We start from the raw sequence: 14,461 nt of genomic DNA, 5'->3' as shown, positions 1-14,461 counted from the left end.
GGTCGCAGCTTGTTTGGTGGTTGGGGAACAGGTGGAGGAGATGGTTACAGAGAATGTTGGAAAGTTGTTAACGGAAGATGAAGTTAGGGAAATGATGGAACAATGGCCGAAGGACTTTGGAGAGGAGGGGATATTTTCTCCTGCGCGTGAAAAATTGGTTGCAGAAGGTTATTTACTAGCTCGGATTGATAGAGAATGGGAGGATGATGATTTAGAGGACCATCAAGAGTTATTCAGGTCGTATCGGGCTTACAAACGAGAGCAGTTTGAGATAGAGGATGCGGCACAGGCTAGGGAGTCAGTAGGGAGAGAAGGTACTTTGATCCCTGAGGTGGGAGGTTTTTCGGCTGAACAAGATTCAGTGTTGCCCCCTTCTTTAACATCGCATGTCGAGAATCTTTTGAAGAGAGAAAGAGTGGTTATTAAAAAAGCTGAAGGAATGGGGCAAGTTAAGGGGATGGAGACGTCGAATAGTTCTGGTGTTTTGCAGTCTGCATCGGACAGTGAGAAGAACGAGGAGGTGGATATTCGGTTATTGAAGAAGACTGAGCGAAAGTTGAGGAGACAGAGATCTGACCGGAGTCGGTCAGTCATTAGAGATGGGAAGGCATCTTTCAAATAGTACCGGAATGGGAAAAGAAGATGTGAGAAATAAGGAAAAATGAATAAAATAAAATGAAAGGTGAAGAAAAGAAAAAAGGAAAAGAAAAGGGGGAAAAAAAAAAAAAAAAAAAATTGTATAGTCTGTTGAGGAAGTTGGAATTTTTTGGTGTTTTTTTTTGATTTGGTGTTTTTTAAATTTGTGTATTTTTTATTGGCTTTTTGATTTGGATTTTTTTGATTGGCATTTTTTTAAATTGGAGGTTTGGGACGGTTGAAGGGGTGAAGTGGAGACCGAAAAAAAAAAAAGAAAAAATCTGTTCTTATCAGTTTAATATCTGATACGTCCTCTATCTGGGGACCATATATTAAATTGATTTTTGGAACCGGGAGATGGAATGGGAGCTTGCTCTGTCCACTCCACGCATCAACTTGGTATTGCAGTACCTCCAGGACTGGTGCACTTCCCCACTTGGGGAAAACAATGCTGTGAAAAAGAAAGACTGAGCAATTCTTGAAAGAAGAGCACTTTGCAATATTTTTTTGTTTAAATGTGTTTTTTTTTTCCAGTGTTTCGGAAAAGGTGCTGTTGTGTCACGGGAGGAAAAAAAAGTCTGCCCTTTTTGCTTGCTTTTCACAGGAGCTGCAAAGCAAGGCAAAGGAGCCAGCCAGCCAGCCAGCAGCACAAGGAGGAGATGGGGGACACTGTCCTTGCCCTGCCTCACCCCTGAAAGGCCCCGAACGGCCCCGAACGGCCAAGCCTTATCTGAGGGGGACGCACTTGGGGGAGCATCTCCTGGGCAGCTGAGGGTGACTTTCGGCCGCTAGGTGACGGGGCCAGTGCCAGGCCGGGCTGCAGCTTCTCTGGGTGGAGCTCTGCAGCCTGTGTCTGGCCGTCTCGCACCAGGCGCTGTGGGACCCATGGAAATCTTGGGGCGGAGCCATGCAAAATATGCTTACCATACCGCCGGGCATGCTGGTCATGCAAATGCTATTCTTGGCCGAGGAATCTGGGGCTCTGCCGCAGAGCGTTGCTCCGAGTCAGCAGGGGAGCTGCCGAGCAGCAGTCTTTCAGGCAAAGCTTTTGTGGGCATCGCTTCTCGGCCTTTTGGCTAAGATCAAGTGTAGTATCTGTTCTTATCAGTTTAATATCTGATACGTCCTCTATCTGGGGACCATATATTAAATTGATTTTTGGAACCGGGAGATGGAATGGGAGCTTGCTCTGTCCACTCCACGCATCAACTTGGTATTGCAGTACCTCCAGGACTGGTGCACTTCCCCACTTGGGGAAAACAATGCTGTGAAAAAGAAAGACTGAGCAATTCTTGAAAGAAGAGCACTTTGCAATATTTTTTTGTTTAAATGTGTTTTTTTTTTCCAGTGTTTCGGAAAAGGTGCTGTTGTGTCACGGGAGGAAAAAAAAGTCTGCCCTTTTTGCTTGCTTTTCACAGGAGCTGCAAAGCAAGGCAAAGGAGCCAGCCAGCCAGCCAGCAGCACAAGGAGGAGATGGGGGACACTGTCCTTGCCCTGCCTCACCCCTGAAAGGCCCCGAACGGCCCCGAACGGCCAAGCCTTATCTGAGGGGGACGCACTTGGGGGAGCATCTCCTGGGCAGCTGAGGGTGACTTTCGGCCGCTAGGTGACGGGGCCAGTGCCAGGCCGGGCTGCAGCTTCTCTGGGTGGAGCTCTGCAGCCTGTGTCTGGCCGTCTCGCACCAGGCGCTGTGGGACCCATGGAAATCTTGGGGCGGAGCCATGCAAAATATGCTTACCATACCGCCGGGCATGCTGGTCATGCAAATGCTATTCTTGGCCGAGGAATCTGGGGCTCTGCCGCAGAGCGTTGCTCCGAGTCAGCAGGGGAGCTGCCGAGCAGCAGTCTTTCAGGCAAAGCTTTTGTGGGCATCGCTTCTCGGCCTTTTGGCTAAGATCAAGTGTAGTATCTGTTCTTATCAGTTTAATATCTGATACGTCCTCTATCTGGGGACCATATATTAAATTGATTTTTGGAACCGGGAGATGGAATGGGAGCTTGCTCTGTCCACTCCACGCATCAACTTGGTATTGCAGTACCTCCAGGACTGGTGCACTTCCCCACTTGGGGAAAACAATGCTGTGAAAAAGAAAGACTGAGCAATTCTTGAAAGAAGAGCACTTTGCAATATTTTTTTGTTTAAATGTGTTTTTTTTTTCCAGTGTTTCGGAAAAGGTGCTGTTGTGTCACGGGAGGAAAAAAAAGTCTGCCCTTTTTGCTTGCTTTTCACAGGAGCTGCAAAGCAAGGCAAAGGAGCCAGCCAGCCAGCCAGCAGCACAAGGAGGAGATGGGGGACACTGTCCTTGCCCTGCCTCACCCCTGAAAGGCCCCGAACGGCCCCGAACGGCCAAGCCTTATCTGAGGGGGACGCACTTGGGGGAGCATCTCCTGGGCAGCTGAGGGTGACTTTCGGCCGCTAGGTGACGGGGCCAGTGCCAGGCCAGGCTGCAGCTTCTCTGGGTGGAGCTCTGCAGCCTGTGTCTGGCCGTCTCGCACCAGGCGCTGTGGGACCCATGGAAATCTTGGGGCGGAGCCATGCAAAATATGCTTACCATACCGCCGGGCATGCTGGTCATGCAAATGCTATTCTTGGCCGAGGAATCTGGGGCTCTGCCGCAGAGCGTTGCTCCGAGTCAGCAGGGGAGCTGCCGAGCAGCAGTCTTTCAGGCAAAGCTTTTGTGGGCATCGCTTCTCGGCCTTTTGGCTAAGATCAAGTGTAGTATCTGTTCTTATCAGTTTAATATCTGATACGTCCTCTATCTGGGGACCATATATTAAATTGATTTTTGGAACCGGGAGATGGAATGGGAGCTTGCTCTGTCCACTCCACGCATCAACTTGGTATTGCAGTACCTCCAGGACTGGTGCACTTCCCCACTTGGGGAAAACAATGCTGTGAAAAAGAAAGACTGAGCAATTCTTGAAAGAAGAGCACTTTGCAATATTTTTTTGTTTAAATGTGTTTTTTTTTTCCAGTGTTTCGGAAAAGGTGCTGTTGTGTCACGGGAGGAAAAAAAAGTCTGCCCTTTTTGCTTGCTTTTCACAGGAGCTGCAAAGCAAGGCAAAGGAGCCAGCCAGCCAGCCAGCAGCACAAGGAGGAGATGGGGGACACTGTCCTTGCCCTGCCTCACCCCTGAAAGGCCCCGAACGGCCCCGAACGGCCAAGCCTTATCTGAGGGGGACGCACTTGGGGGAGCATCTCCTGGGCAGCTGAGGGTGACTTTCGGCCGCTAGGTGACGGGGCCAGTGCCAGGCCGGGCTGCAGCTTCTCTGGGTGGAGCTCTGCAGCCTGTGTCTGGCCGTCTCGCACCAGGCGCTGTGGGACCCATGGAAATCTTGGGGCGGAGCCATGCAAAATATGCTTACCATACCGCCGGGCATGCTGGTCATGCAAATGCTATTCTTGGCCGAGGAATCTGGGGCTCTGCCGCAGAGCGTTGCTCCGAGTCAGCAGGGGAGCTGCCGAGCAGCAGTCTTTCAGGCAAAGCTTTTGTGGGCATCGCTTCTCGGCCTTTTGGCTAAGATCAAGTGTAGTATCTGTTCTTATCAGTTTAATATCTGATACGTCCTCTATCTGGGGACCATATATTAAATTGATTTTTGGAACCGGGAGATGGAATGGGAGCTTGCTCTGTCCACTCCACGCATCAACTTGGTATTGCAGTACCTCCAGGACTGGTGCACTTCCCCACTTGGGGAAAACAATGCTGTGAAAAAGAAAGACTGAGCAATTCTTGAAAGAAGAGCACTTTGCAATATTTTTTTGTTTAAATGTGTTTTTTTTTTCCAGTGTTTCGGAAAAGGTGCTGTTGTGTCACGGGAGGAAAAAAAAGTCTGCCCTTTTTGCTTGCTTTTCACAGGAGCTGCAAAGCAAGGCAAAGGAGCCAGCCAGCCAGCCAGCAGCACAAGGAGGAGATGGGGGACACTGTCCTTGCCCTGCCTCACCCCTGAAAGGCCCCGAACGGCCCCGAACGGCCAAGCCTTATCTGAGGGGGACGCACTTGGGGGAGCATCTCCTGGGCAGCTGAGGGTGACTTTCGGCCGCTAGGTGACGGGGCCAGTGCCAGGCCGGGCTGCAGCTTGGCTGGGTGGAGCTCTGCAGCCTGTGTCTGGCCGTCTCGCACCAGGCGCTGTGGGACCCATGGAAATCTTGGGGCGGAGCCATGCAAAATATGCTTACCATACCGCCGGGCATGCTGGTCATGCAAATGCTATTCTTGGCCGAGGAATCTGGGGCTCTGCCGCAGAGCGTTGCTCCGAGTCAGCAGGGGAGCTGCCGAGCAGCAGTCTTTCAGGCAAAGCTTTTGTGGGCATCGCTTCTCGGCCTTTTGGCTAAGATCAAGTGTAGTATCTGTTCTTATCAGTTTTAATATCTGATACGTCCTCTATCTGGGGACCATATATTAAATTGATTTTTGGAACCGGGAGATGGAATGGGAGCTTGCTCTGTCCACTCCACGCATCAACTTGGTATTGCAGTACCTCCAGGACTGGTGCACTTCCCCACTTGGGGAAAACAATGCTGTGAAAAAGAAAGACTGAGCAATTCTTGAAAGAAGAGCACTTTGCAATATTTTTTTGTTTAAATGTGTTTTTTTTTTCCAGTGTTTCGGAAAAGGTGCTGTTGTGTCACGGGAGGAAAAAAAAGTCTGCCCTTTTTGCTTGCTTTTCACAGGAGCTGCAAAGCAAGGCAAAGGAGCCAGCCAGCCAGCCAGCAGCACAAGGAGGAGATGGGGGACACTGTCCTTGCCCTGCCTCACCCCTGAAAGGCCCCGAACGGCCCCGAACGGCCAAGCCTTATCTGAGGGGGACGCACTTGGGGGAGCATCTCCTGGGCAGCTGAGGGTGACTTTCGGCCGCTAGGTGACGGGGCCAGTGCCAGGCCGGGCTGCAGCTTCTCTGGGTGGAGCTCTGCAGCCTGTGTCTGGCCGTCTCGCACCAGGCGCTGTGGGACCCATGGAAATCTTGGGGCGGAGCCATGCAAAATATGCTTACCATACCGCCGGGCATGCTGGTCATGCAAATGCTATTCTTGGCCGAGGAATCTGGGGCTCTGCCGCAGAGCGTTGCTCCGAGTCAGCAGGGGAGCTGCCGAGCAGCAGTCTTTCAGGCAAAGCTTTTGTGGGCATCGCTTCTCGGCCTTTTGGCTAAGATCAAGTGTAGTATCTGTTCTTATCAGTTTAATATCTGATACGTCCTCTATCTGGGGACCATATATTAAATTGATTTTTGGAACCGGGAGATGGAATGGGAGCTTGCTCTGTCCACTCCACGCATCAACTTGGTATTGCAGTACCTCCAGGACTGGTGCACTTCCCCACTTGGGGAAAACAATGCTGTGAAAAAGAAAGACTGAGCAATTCTTGAAAGAAGAGCACTTTGCAATATTTTTTTGTTTAAATGTGTTTTTTTTTTCCAGTGTTTCGGAAAAGGTGCTGTTGTGTCACGGGAGGAAAAAAAAGTCTGCCCTTTTTGCTTGCTTTTCACAGGAGCTGCAAAGCAAGGCAAAGGAGCCAGCCAGCCAGCCAGCAGCACAAGGAGGAGATGGGGGACACTGTCCTTGCCCTGCCTCACCCCTGAAAGGCCCCGAACGGCCCCGAACGGCCAAGCCTTATCTGAGGGGGACGCACTTGGGGGAGCATCTCCTGGGCAGCTGAGGGTGACTTTCGGCCGCTAGGTGACGGGGCCAGTGCCAGGCCGGGCTGCAGCTTCTCTGGGTGGAGCTCTGCAGCCTGTGTCTGGCCGTCTCGCACCAGGCGCTGTGGGACCCATGGAAATCTTGGGGCGGAGCCATGCAAAATATGCTTACCATACCGCCGGGCATGCTGGTCATGCAAATGCTATTCTTGGCCGAGGAATCTGGGGCTCTGCCGCAGAGCGTTGCTCCGAGTCAGCAGGGGAGCTGCCGAGCAGCAGTCTTTCAGGCAAAGCTTTTGTGGGCATCGCTTCTCGGCCTTTTGGCTAAGATCAAGTGTAGTATCTGTTCTTATCAGTTTAATATCTGATACGTCCTCTATCTGGGGACCATATATTAAATTGATTTTTGGAACCGGGAGATGGAATGGGAGCTTGCTCTGTCCACTCCACGCATCAACTTGGTATTGCAGTACCTCCAGGACTGGTGCACTTCCCCACTTGGGGAAAACAATGCTGTGAAAAAGAAAGACTGAGCAATTCTTGAAAGAAGAGCACTTTGCAATATTTTTTTGTTTAAATGTGTTTTTTTTTTCCAGTGTTTCGGAAAAGGTGCTGTTGTGTCACGGGAGGAAAAAAAAGTCTGCCCTTTTTGCTTGCTTTTCACAGGAGCTGCAAAGCAAGGCAAAGGAGCCAGCCAGCCAGCCAGCAGCACAAGGAGGAGATGGGGGACACTGTCCTTGCCCTGCCTCACCCCTGAAAGGCCCCGAACGGCCCCGAACGGCCAAGCCTTATCTGAGGGGGACGCACTTGGGGGAGCATCTCCTGGGCAGCTGAGGGTGACTTTCGGCCGCTAGGTGACGGGGCCAGTGCCAGGCCGGGCTGCAGCTTCTCTGGGTGGAGCTCTGCAGCCTGTGTCTGGCCGTCTCGCACCAGGCGCTGTGGGACCCATGGAAATCTTGGGGCGGAGCCATGCAAAATATGCTTACCATACCGCCGGGCATGCTGGTCATGCAAATGCTATTCTTGGCCGAGGAATCTGGGGCTCTGCCGCAGAGCGTTGCTCCGAGTCAGCAGGGGAGCTGCCGAGCAGCAGTCTTTCAGGCAAAGCTTTTGTGGGCATCGCTTCTCGGCCTTTTGGCTAAGATCAAGTGTAGTATCTGTTCTTATCAGTTTAATATCTGATACGTCCTCTATCTGGGGACCATATATTAAATTGATTTTTGGAACCGGGAGATGGAATGGGAGCTTGCTCTGTCCACTCCACGCATCAACTTGGTATTGCAGTACCTCCAGGACTGGTGCACTTCCCCACTTGGGGAAAACAATGCTGTGAAAAAGAAAGACTGAGCAATTCTTGAAAGAAGAGCACTTTGCAATATTTTTTTGTTTAAATGTGTTTTTTTTTTCCAGTGTTTCGGAAAAGGTGCTGTTGTGTCACGGGAGGAAAAAAAAGTCTGCCCTTTTTGCTTGCTTTTCACAGGAGCTGCAAAGCAAGGCAAAGGAGCCAGCCAGCCAGCCAGCAGCACAAGGAGGAGATGGGGGACACTGTCCTTGCCCTGCCTCACCCCTGAAAGGCCCCGAACGGCCCCGAACGGCCAAGCCTTATCTGAGGGGGACGCACTTGGGGGAGCATCTCCTGGGCAGCTGAGGGTGACTTTCGGCCGCTAGGTGACGGGGCCAGTGCCAGGCCAGGCTGCAGCTTCTCTGGGTGGAGCTCTGCAGCCTGTGTCTGGCCGTCTCGCACCAGGCGCTGTGGGACCCATGGAAATCTTGGGGCGGAGCCATGCAAAATATGCTTACCATACCGCCGGGCATGCTGGTCATGCAAATGCTATTCTTGGCCGAGGAATCTGGGGCTCTGCCGCAGAGCGTTGCTCCGAGTCAGCAGGGGAGCTGCCGAGCAGCAGTCTTTCAGGCAAAGCTTTTGTGGGCATCGCTTCTCGGCCTTTTGGCTAAGATCAAGTGTAGTATCTGTTCTTATCAGTTTAATATCTGATACGTCCTCTATCTGGGGACCATATATTAAATTGATTTTTGGAACCGGGAGATGGAATGGGAGCTTGCTCTGTCCACTCCACGCATCAACTTGGTATTGCAGTACCTCCAGGACTGGTGCACTTCCCCACTTGGGGAAAACAATGCTGTGAAAAAGAAAGACTGAGCAATTCTTGAAAGAAGAGCACTTTGCAATATTTTTTTGTTTAAATGTGTTTTTTTTTTCCAGTGTTTCGGAAAAGGTGCTGTTGTGTCACGGGAGGAAAAAAAAGTCTGCCCTTTTTGCTTGCTTTTCACAGGAGCTGCAAAGCAAGGCAAAGGAGCCAGCCAGCCAGCCAGCAGCACAAGGAGGAGATGGGGGACACTGTCCTTGCCCTGCCTCACCCCTGAAAGGCCCCGAACGGCCCCGAACGGCCAAGCCTTATCTGAGGGGGACGCACTTGGGGGAGCATCTCCTGGGCAGCTGAGGGTGACTTTCGGCCGCTAGGTGACGGGGCCAGTGCCAGGCCGGGCTGCAGCTTCTCTGGGTGGAGCTCTGCAGCCTGTGTCTGACCGTCTCGCACCAGGCGCTGTGGGACCCATGGAAATCTTGGGGCGGAGCCATGCAAAATATGCTTACCATACCGCCGGGCATGCTGGTCATGCAAATGCTATTCTTGGCCGAGGAATCTGGGGCTCTGCCGCAGAGCGTTGCTCCGAGTCAGCAGGGGAGCTGCCGAGCAGCAGTCTTTCAGGCAAAGCTTTTGTGGGCATCGCTTCTCGGCCTTTTGGCTAAGATCAAGTGTAGTATCTGTTCTTATCAGTTTAATATCTGATACGTCCTCTATCTGGGGACCATATATTAAATTGATTTTTGGAACCGGGAGATGGAATGGGAGCTTGCTCTGTCCACTCCACGCATCAACTTGGTATTGCAGTACCTCCAGGACTGGTGCACTTCCCCACTTGGGGAAAACAATGCTGTGAAAAAGAAAGACTGAGCAATTCTTGAAAGAAGAGCACTTTGCAATATTTTTTTGTTTAAATGTGTTTTTTTTTTCCAGTGTTTCGGAAAAGGTGCTGTTGTGTCACGGGAGGAAAAAAAAGTCTGCCCTTTTTGCTTGCTTTTCACAGGAGCTGCAAAGCAAGGCAAAGGAGCCAGCCAGCCAGCCAGCAGCACAAGGAGGAGATGGGGGACACTGTCCTTGCCCTGCCTCACCCCTGAAAGGCCCCGAACGGCCCCGAACGGCCAAGCCTTATCTGAGGGGGACGCACTTGGGGGAGCATCTCCTGGGCAGCTGAGGGTGACTTTCGGCCGCTAGGTGACGGGGCCAGTGCCAGGCCGGGCTGCAGCTTGGCTGGGTGGAGCTCTGCAGCCTGTGTCTGGCCGTCTCGCACCAGGCGCTGTGGGACCCATGGAAATCTTGGGGCGGAGCCATGCAAAATATGCTTACCATACCGCCGGGCATGCTGGTCATGCAAATGCTATTCTTGGCCGAGGAATCTGGGGCTCTGCCGCAGAGCGTTGCTCCGAGTCAGCAGGGGAGCTGCCGAGCAGCAGTCTTTCAGGCAAAGCTTTTGTGGGCATCGCTTCTCGGCCTTTTGGCTAAGATCAAGTGTAGTATCTGTTCTTATCAGTTTTAATATCTGATACGTCCTCTATCTGGGGACCATATATTAAATTGATTTTTGGAACCGGGAGATGGAATGGGAGCTTGCTCTGTCCACTCCACGCATCAACTTGGTATTGCAGTACCTCCAGGACTGGTGCACTTCCCCACTTGGGGAAAACAATGCTGTGAAAAAGAAAGACTGAGCAATTCTTGAAAGAAGAGCACTTTGCAATATTTTTTTGTTTAAATGTGTTTTTTTTTTCCAGTGTTTCGGAAAAGGTGCTGTTGTGTCACGGGAGGAAAAAAAAGTCTGCCCTTTTTGCTTGCTTTTCACAGGAGCTGCAAAGCAAGGCAAAGGAGCCAGCCAGCCAGCCAGCAGCACAAGGAGGAGATGGGGGACACTGTCCTTGCCCTGCCTCACCCCTGAAAGGCCCCGAACGGCCCCGAACGGCCAAGCCTTATCTGAGGGGGACGCACTTGGGGGAGCATCTCCTGGGCAGCTGAGGGTGACTTTCGGCCGCTAGGTGACGGGGCCAGTGCCAGGCCGGGCTGCAGCTTCTCTGGGTGGAGCTCTGCAGCCTGTGTCTGGCCGTCTCGCACCAGGCGCTGTGGGACCCATGGAAATCTTGGGGCGGAGCCATGCAAAATATGCTTACCATACCGCCGGGCATGCTGGTCATGCAAATGCTATTCTTGGCCGAGGAATCTGGGGCTCTGCCGCAGAGCGTTGCTCCGAGTCAGCAGGGGAGCTGCCGAGCAGCAGTCTTTCAGGCAAAGCTTTTGTGGGCATCGCTTCTCGGCCTTTTGGCTAAGATCAAGTGTAGTATCTGTTCTTATCAGTTTAATATCTGATACGTCCTCTATCTGGGGACCATATATTAAATTGATTTTTGGAACCGGGAGATGGAATGGGAGCTTGCTCTGTCCACTCCACGCATCAACTTGGTATTGCAGTACCTCCAGGACTGGTGCACTTCCCCACTTGGGGAAAACAATGCTGTGAAAAAGAAAGACTGAGCAATTCTTGAAAGAAGAGCACTTTGCAATATTTTTTTGTTTAAATGTGTTTTTTTTTTCCAGTGTTTCGGAAAAGGTGCTGTTGTGTCACGGGAGGAAAAAAAAGTCTGCCCTTTTTGCTTGCTTTTCACAGGAGCTGCAAAGCAAGGCAAAGGAGCCAGCCAGCCAGCCAGCAGCACAAGGAGGAGATGGGGGACACTGTCCTTGCCCTGCCTCACCCCTGAAAGGCCCCGAACGGCCCCGAACGGCCAAGCCTTATCTGAGGGGGACGCACTTGGGGGAGCATCTCCTGGGCAGCTGAGGGTGACTTTCGGCCGCTAGGTGACGGGGCCAGTGCCAGGCCGGGCTGCAGCTTCTCTGGGTGGAGCTCTGCAGCCTGTGTCTGGCCGTCTCGCACCAGGCGCTGTGGGACCCATGGAAATCTTGGGGCGGAGCCATGCAAAATATGCTTACCATACCGCCGGGCATGCTGGTCATGCAAATGCTATTCTTGGCCGAGGAATCTGGGGCTCTGCCGCAGAGCGTTGCTCCGAGTCAGCAGGGGAGCTGCCGAGCAGCAGTCTTTCAGGCAAAGCTTTTGTGGGCATCGCTTCTCGGCCTTTTGGCTAAGATCAAGTGTAGTATCTGTTCTTATCAGTTTAATATCTGATACGTCCTCTATCTGGGGACCATATATTAAATTGATTTTTGGAACCGGGAGATGGAATGGGAGCTTGCTCTGTCCACTCCACGCATCAACTTGGTATTGCAGTACCTCCAGGACTGGTGCACTTCCCCACTTGGGGAAAACAATGCTGTGAAAAAGAAAGACTGAGCAATTCTTGAAAGAAGAGCACTTTGCAATATTTTTTTGTTTAAATGTGTTTTTTTTTCCAGTGTTTCGGAAAAGGTGCTGTTGTGTCACGGGAGGAAAAAAAAGTCTGCCCTTTTTGCTTGCTTTTCACAGGAGCTGCAAAGCAAGGCAAAGGAGCCAGCCAGCCAGCCAGCAGCACAAGGAGGAGATGGGGGACACTGTCCTTGCCCTGCCTCACCCCTGAAAGGCCCCGAACGGCCCCGAACGGCCAAGCCTTATCTGAGGGGGACGCACTTGGGGGAGCATCTCCTGGGCAGCTGAGGGTGACTTTCGGCCGCTAGGTGACGGGGCCAGTGCCAGGCCGGGCTGCAGCTTGGCTGGGTGGAGCTCTGCAGCCTGTGTCTGGCCGTCTCGCACCAGGCGCTGTGGGACCCATGGAAATCTTGGGGCGGAGCCATGCAAAATATGCTTACCATACCGCCGGGCATGCTGGTCATGCAAATGCTATTCTTGGCCGAGGAATCTGGGGCTCTGCCGCAGAGCGTTGCTCCGAGTCAGCAGGGGAGCTGCCGAGCAGCAGTCTTTCAGGCAAAGCTTTTGTGGGCATCGCTTCTCGGCCTTTTGGCTAAGATCAAGTGTAGTATCTGTTCTTATCAGTTTAATATCTGATACGTCCTCTATCTGGGGACCATATATTAAATTGATTTTTGGAACCGGGAGATGGAATGGGAGCTTGCTCTGTCCACTCCACGCATCAACTTGGTATTGCAGTACCTCCAGGACTGGTGCACTTCCCCACTTGGGGAAAACAATGCTGTGAAAAAGAAAGACTGAGCAATTCTTGAAAGAAGAGCACTTTGCAATATTTTTTTGTTTAAATGTGTTTTTTTTTTCCAGTGTTTCGGAAAAGGTGCTGTTGTGTCACGGGAGGAAAAAAAAGTCTGCCCTTTTTGCTTGCTTTTCACAGGAGCTGCAAAGCAAGGCAAAGGAGCCAGCCAGCCAGCCAGCAGCACAAGGAGGAGATGGGGGACACTGTCCTTGCCCTGCCTCACCCCTGAAAGGCCTCGAACGGCCCCGAACGGCCAAGCCTTATCTGAGGGGGACGCACTTGGGGGAGCATCTCCTGGGCAGCTGAGGGTGACTTTCGGCCGCTAGGTGACGGGGCCAGTGCCAGGCCGGGCTGCAGCTTGGCTGGGTGGAGCTCTGCAGCCTGTGTCTGGCCGTCTCGCACCAGGCGCTGTGGGACCCATGGAAATCTTGGGGCGGAGCCATGCAAAATATGCTTACCATACCGCCGGGCATGCTGGTCATGCAAATGCTATTCTTGGCCGAGGAATCTGGGGCTCTGCCGCAGAGCGTTGCTCCGAGTCAGCAGGGGAGCTGCCGAGCAGCAGTCTTTCAGGCAAAGCTTTTGTGGGCATCGCTTCTCGGCCTTTTGGCTAAGATCAAGTGTAGTATCTGTTCTTATCAGTTTAATATCTGATACGTCCTCTATCTGGGGACCATATATTAAATTGATTTTTGGAACCGGGAGATGGAATGGGAGCTTGCTCTGTCCACTCCACGCATCAACTTGGTATTGCAGTACCTCCAGGACTGGTGCACTTCCCCACTTGGGGAAAACAATGCTGTGAAAAAGAAAGACTGAGCAATTCTTGAAAGAAGAGCACTTTGCAATATTTTTTTGTTTAAAAGTGTTTTTTTTTTCCAGTGTTTCGGAAAAGGTGCTGTTGTGTCACGGGAGGAAAAAAAAGTCTGCCCTTTTTGCTTGCTTTTCACAGGAGCTGCAAAGCAAGGCAAAGGAGCCAGCCAGCCAGCCAGCAGCACAAGGAGGAGATGGGGGACACTGTCCTTGCCCTGCCTCACCCCTGAAAGGCCCCGAACGGCCAAGCCTTATCTGAGGGGGACGCACTTGGGGGAGCATCTCCTGGGCAGCTGAGGGTGACTTTCGGCCGCTAGGTGACGGGGCCAGTGCCAGGCCGGGCTGCAGCTTGGCTGGGTGGAGCTCTGCAGCCTGTGTCTGGCCGTCTCGCACCAGGCGCTGTGGGACCCATGGAAATCTTGGGGCGGAGCCATGCAAAATATGCTTACCATACCGCCGGGCATGCTGGTCATGCAAATGCTATTCTTGGCCGAGGAATCTGGGGCTCTGCCGCAGAGCGTTGCTCCGAGTCAGCAGGGGAGCTGCCGAGCAGCAGTCTTTCAGGCAAAGCTTTTGTGGGCATCGCTTCTCGGCCTTTTGGCTAAGATCAAGTGTAGTATCTGTTCTTATCAGTTTAATATCTGATACGTCCTCTATCTGGGGACCATATATTAAATTGATTTTTGGAACCGGGAGATGGAATGGGAGCTTGCTCTGTCCACTCCACGCATCAACTTGGTATTGCAGTACCTCCAGGACTGGTGCACTTCCCCACTTGGGGAAAACAATGCTGTGAAAAAGAAAGACTGAGCAATTCTTGAAAGAAGAGCACTTTGCAATATTTTTTTGTTTAAATGTGTTTTTTTTTTCCAGTGTTTCGGAAAAGGTGCTGTTGTGTCACGGGAGGAAAAAAAAGTCTGCCCTTTTTGCTTGCTTTTCACAGGAGCTGCAAAGCAAGGCAAAGGAGCCAGCCAGCCAGCCAGCAGCACAAGGAGGAGATGGGGGACACTGTCCTTGCCCTGCCTCACCCCTGAAAGGCCCCGAACGGCCCCGAACGGCCAAGCCTTATCTGAGGGGGACGCACTTGGGGGAGCATCTCCTGGGCAGCTGAGGGTGACTTTCGGCCGCTAGGTGACGGGGCCAGTGCCA

The 14,461-nt window shown here is 52.3% G+C and overlaps 16 non-coding genes and 1 pseudogene across 16 annotated transcripts; all 17 read left to right on the top strand.

Moving 5' to 3' along the window:
* Window positions 1-846: 846 nt before the first annotated feature.
* On the top strand, window positions 847-1,069 carry LOC138460633 (U2 spliceosomal RNA; annotated as a pseudogene).
* A 623-nt stretch (window positions 1,070-1,692) lies between these two features.
* Window positions 1,693-1,883, top strand: LOC138465081 (U2 spliceosomal RNA). The gene has a single exon (XR_011267661.1). It is a non-coding gene; the product is annotated as a U2 spliceosomal RNA (small nuclear RNA).
* Window positions 1,884-2,506: 623 nt separating this feature from the next.
* Window positions 2,507-2,697, top strand: LOC138465070 (U2 spliceosomal RNA). The gene has a single exon (XR_011267650.1). It is a non-coding gene; the product is annotated as a U2 spliceosomal RNA (small nuclear RNA).
* Window positions 2,698-3,320: 623 nt separating this feature from the next.
* Window positions 3,321-3,511, top strand: LOC138465059 (U2 spliceosomal RNA). Its single transcript, XR_011267639.1, has one exon. It is a non-coding gene; the product is annotated as a U2 spliceosomal RNA (small nuclear RNA).
* A 623-nt stretch (window positions 3,512-4,134) lies between these two features.
* LOC138465048 (U2 spliceosomal RNA) lies at window positions 4,135-4,325 on the top strand. The gene has a single exon (XR_011267628.1). It is a non-coding gene; the product is annotated as a U2 spliceosomal RNA (small nuclear RNA).
* Window positions 4,326-4,948: 623 nt separating this feature from the next.
* Window positions 4,949-5,140, top strand: LOC138460158 (U2 spliceosomal RNA). The gene has a single exon (XR_011262931.1). It is a non-coding gene; the product is annotated as a U2 spliceosomal RNA (small nuclear RNA).
* A 623-nt stretch (window positions 5,141-5,763) lies between these two features.
* LOC138465037 (U2 spliceosomal RNA) lies at window positions 5,764-5,954 on the top strand. Its single transcript, XR_011267617.1, has one exon. It is a non-coding gene; the product is annotated as a U2 spliceosomal RNA (small nuclear RNA).
* A 623-nt stretch (window positions 5,955-6,577) lies between these two features.
* On the top strand, window positions 6,578-6,768 carry LOC138465026 (U2 spliceosomal RNA). Its single transcript, XR_011267606.1, has one exon. It is a non-coding gene; the product is annotated as a U2 spliceosomal RNA (small nuclear RNA).
* A 623-nt stretch (window positions 6,769-7,391) lies between these two features.
* LOC138465015 (U2 spliceosomal RNA) lies at window positions 7,392-7,582 on the top strand. Its single transcript, XR_011267595.1, has one exon. It is a non-coding gene; the product is annotated as a U2 spliceosomal RNA (small nuclear RNA).
* A 623-nt stretch (window positions 7,583-8,205) lies between these two features.
* Window positions 8,206-8,396, top strand: LOC138465004 (U2 spliceosomal RNA). Its single transcript, XR_011267584.1, has one exon. It is a non-coding gene; the product is annotated as a U2 spliceosomal RNA (small nuclear RNA).
* A 623-nt stretch (window positions 8,397-9,019) lies between these two features.
* LOC138464993 (U2 spliceosomal RNA) lies at window positions 9,020-9,210 on the top strand. The gene has a single exon (XR_011267573.1). It is a non-coding gene; the product is annotated as a U2 spliceosomal RNA (small nuclear RNA).
* Window positions 9,211-9,833: 623 nt separating this feature from the next.
* Window positions 9,834-10,025, top strand: LOC138460147 (U2 spliceosomal RNA). The gene has a single exon (XR_011262920.1). It is a non-coding gene; the product is annotated as a U2 spliceosomal RNA (small nuclear RNA).
* Window positions 10,026-10,648: 623 nt separating this feature from the next.
* On the top strand, window positions 10,649-10,839 carry LOC138464982 (U2 spliceosomal RNA). Its single transcript, XR_011267562.1, has one exon. It is a non-coding gene; the product is annotated as a U2 spliceosomal RNA (small nuclear RNA).
* A 623-nt stretch (window positions 10,840-11,462) lies between these two features.
* LOC138464960 (U2 spliceosomal RNA) lies at window positions 11,463-11,653 on the top strand. The gene has a single exon (XR_011267540.1). It is a non-coding gene; the product is annotated as a U2 spliceosomal RNA (small nuclear RNA).
* Window positions 11,654-12,275: 622 nt separating this feature from the next.
* Window positions 12,276-12,466, top strand: LOC138464949 (U2 spliceosomal RNA). The gene has a single exon (XR_011267529.1). It is a non-coding gene; the product is annotated as a U2 spliceosomal RNA (small nuclear RNA).
* Window positions 12,467-13,089: 623 nt separating this feature from the next.
* On the top strand, window positions 13,090-13,280 carry LOC138464938 (U2 spliceosomal RNA). The gene has a single exon (XR_011267518.1). It is a non-coding gene; the product is annotated as a U2 spliceosomal RNA (small nuclear RNA).
* Window positions 13,281-13,893: 613 nt separating this feature from the next.
* Window positions 13,894-14,084, top strand: LOC138464927 (U2 spliceosomal RNA). Its single transcript, XR_011267507.1, has one exon. It is a non-coding gene; the product is annotated as a U2 spliceosomal RNA (small nuclear RNA).
* The last annotated feature ends 377 nt before the right edge of the window (window positions 14,085-14,461 follow it).

This window comes from Ambystoma mexicanum, chromosome 1p (assembly GCF_040938575.1).
Source record: "Ambystoma mexicanum isolate Mex_15411 chromosome 1p, UKY_AmexF1_1, whole genome shotgun sequence".
Taxonomy (NCBI): Eukaryota; Metazoa; Chordata; class Amphibia; order Caudata; family Ambystomatidae; genus Ambystoma; species Ambystoma mexicanum.
Note: the sequence above shows the minus strand (reverse complement) of the source record. Positions and strands in the feature narration are given on the sequence as shown.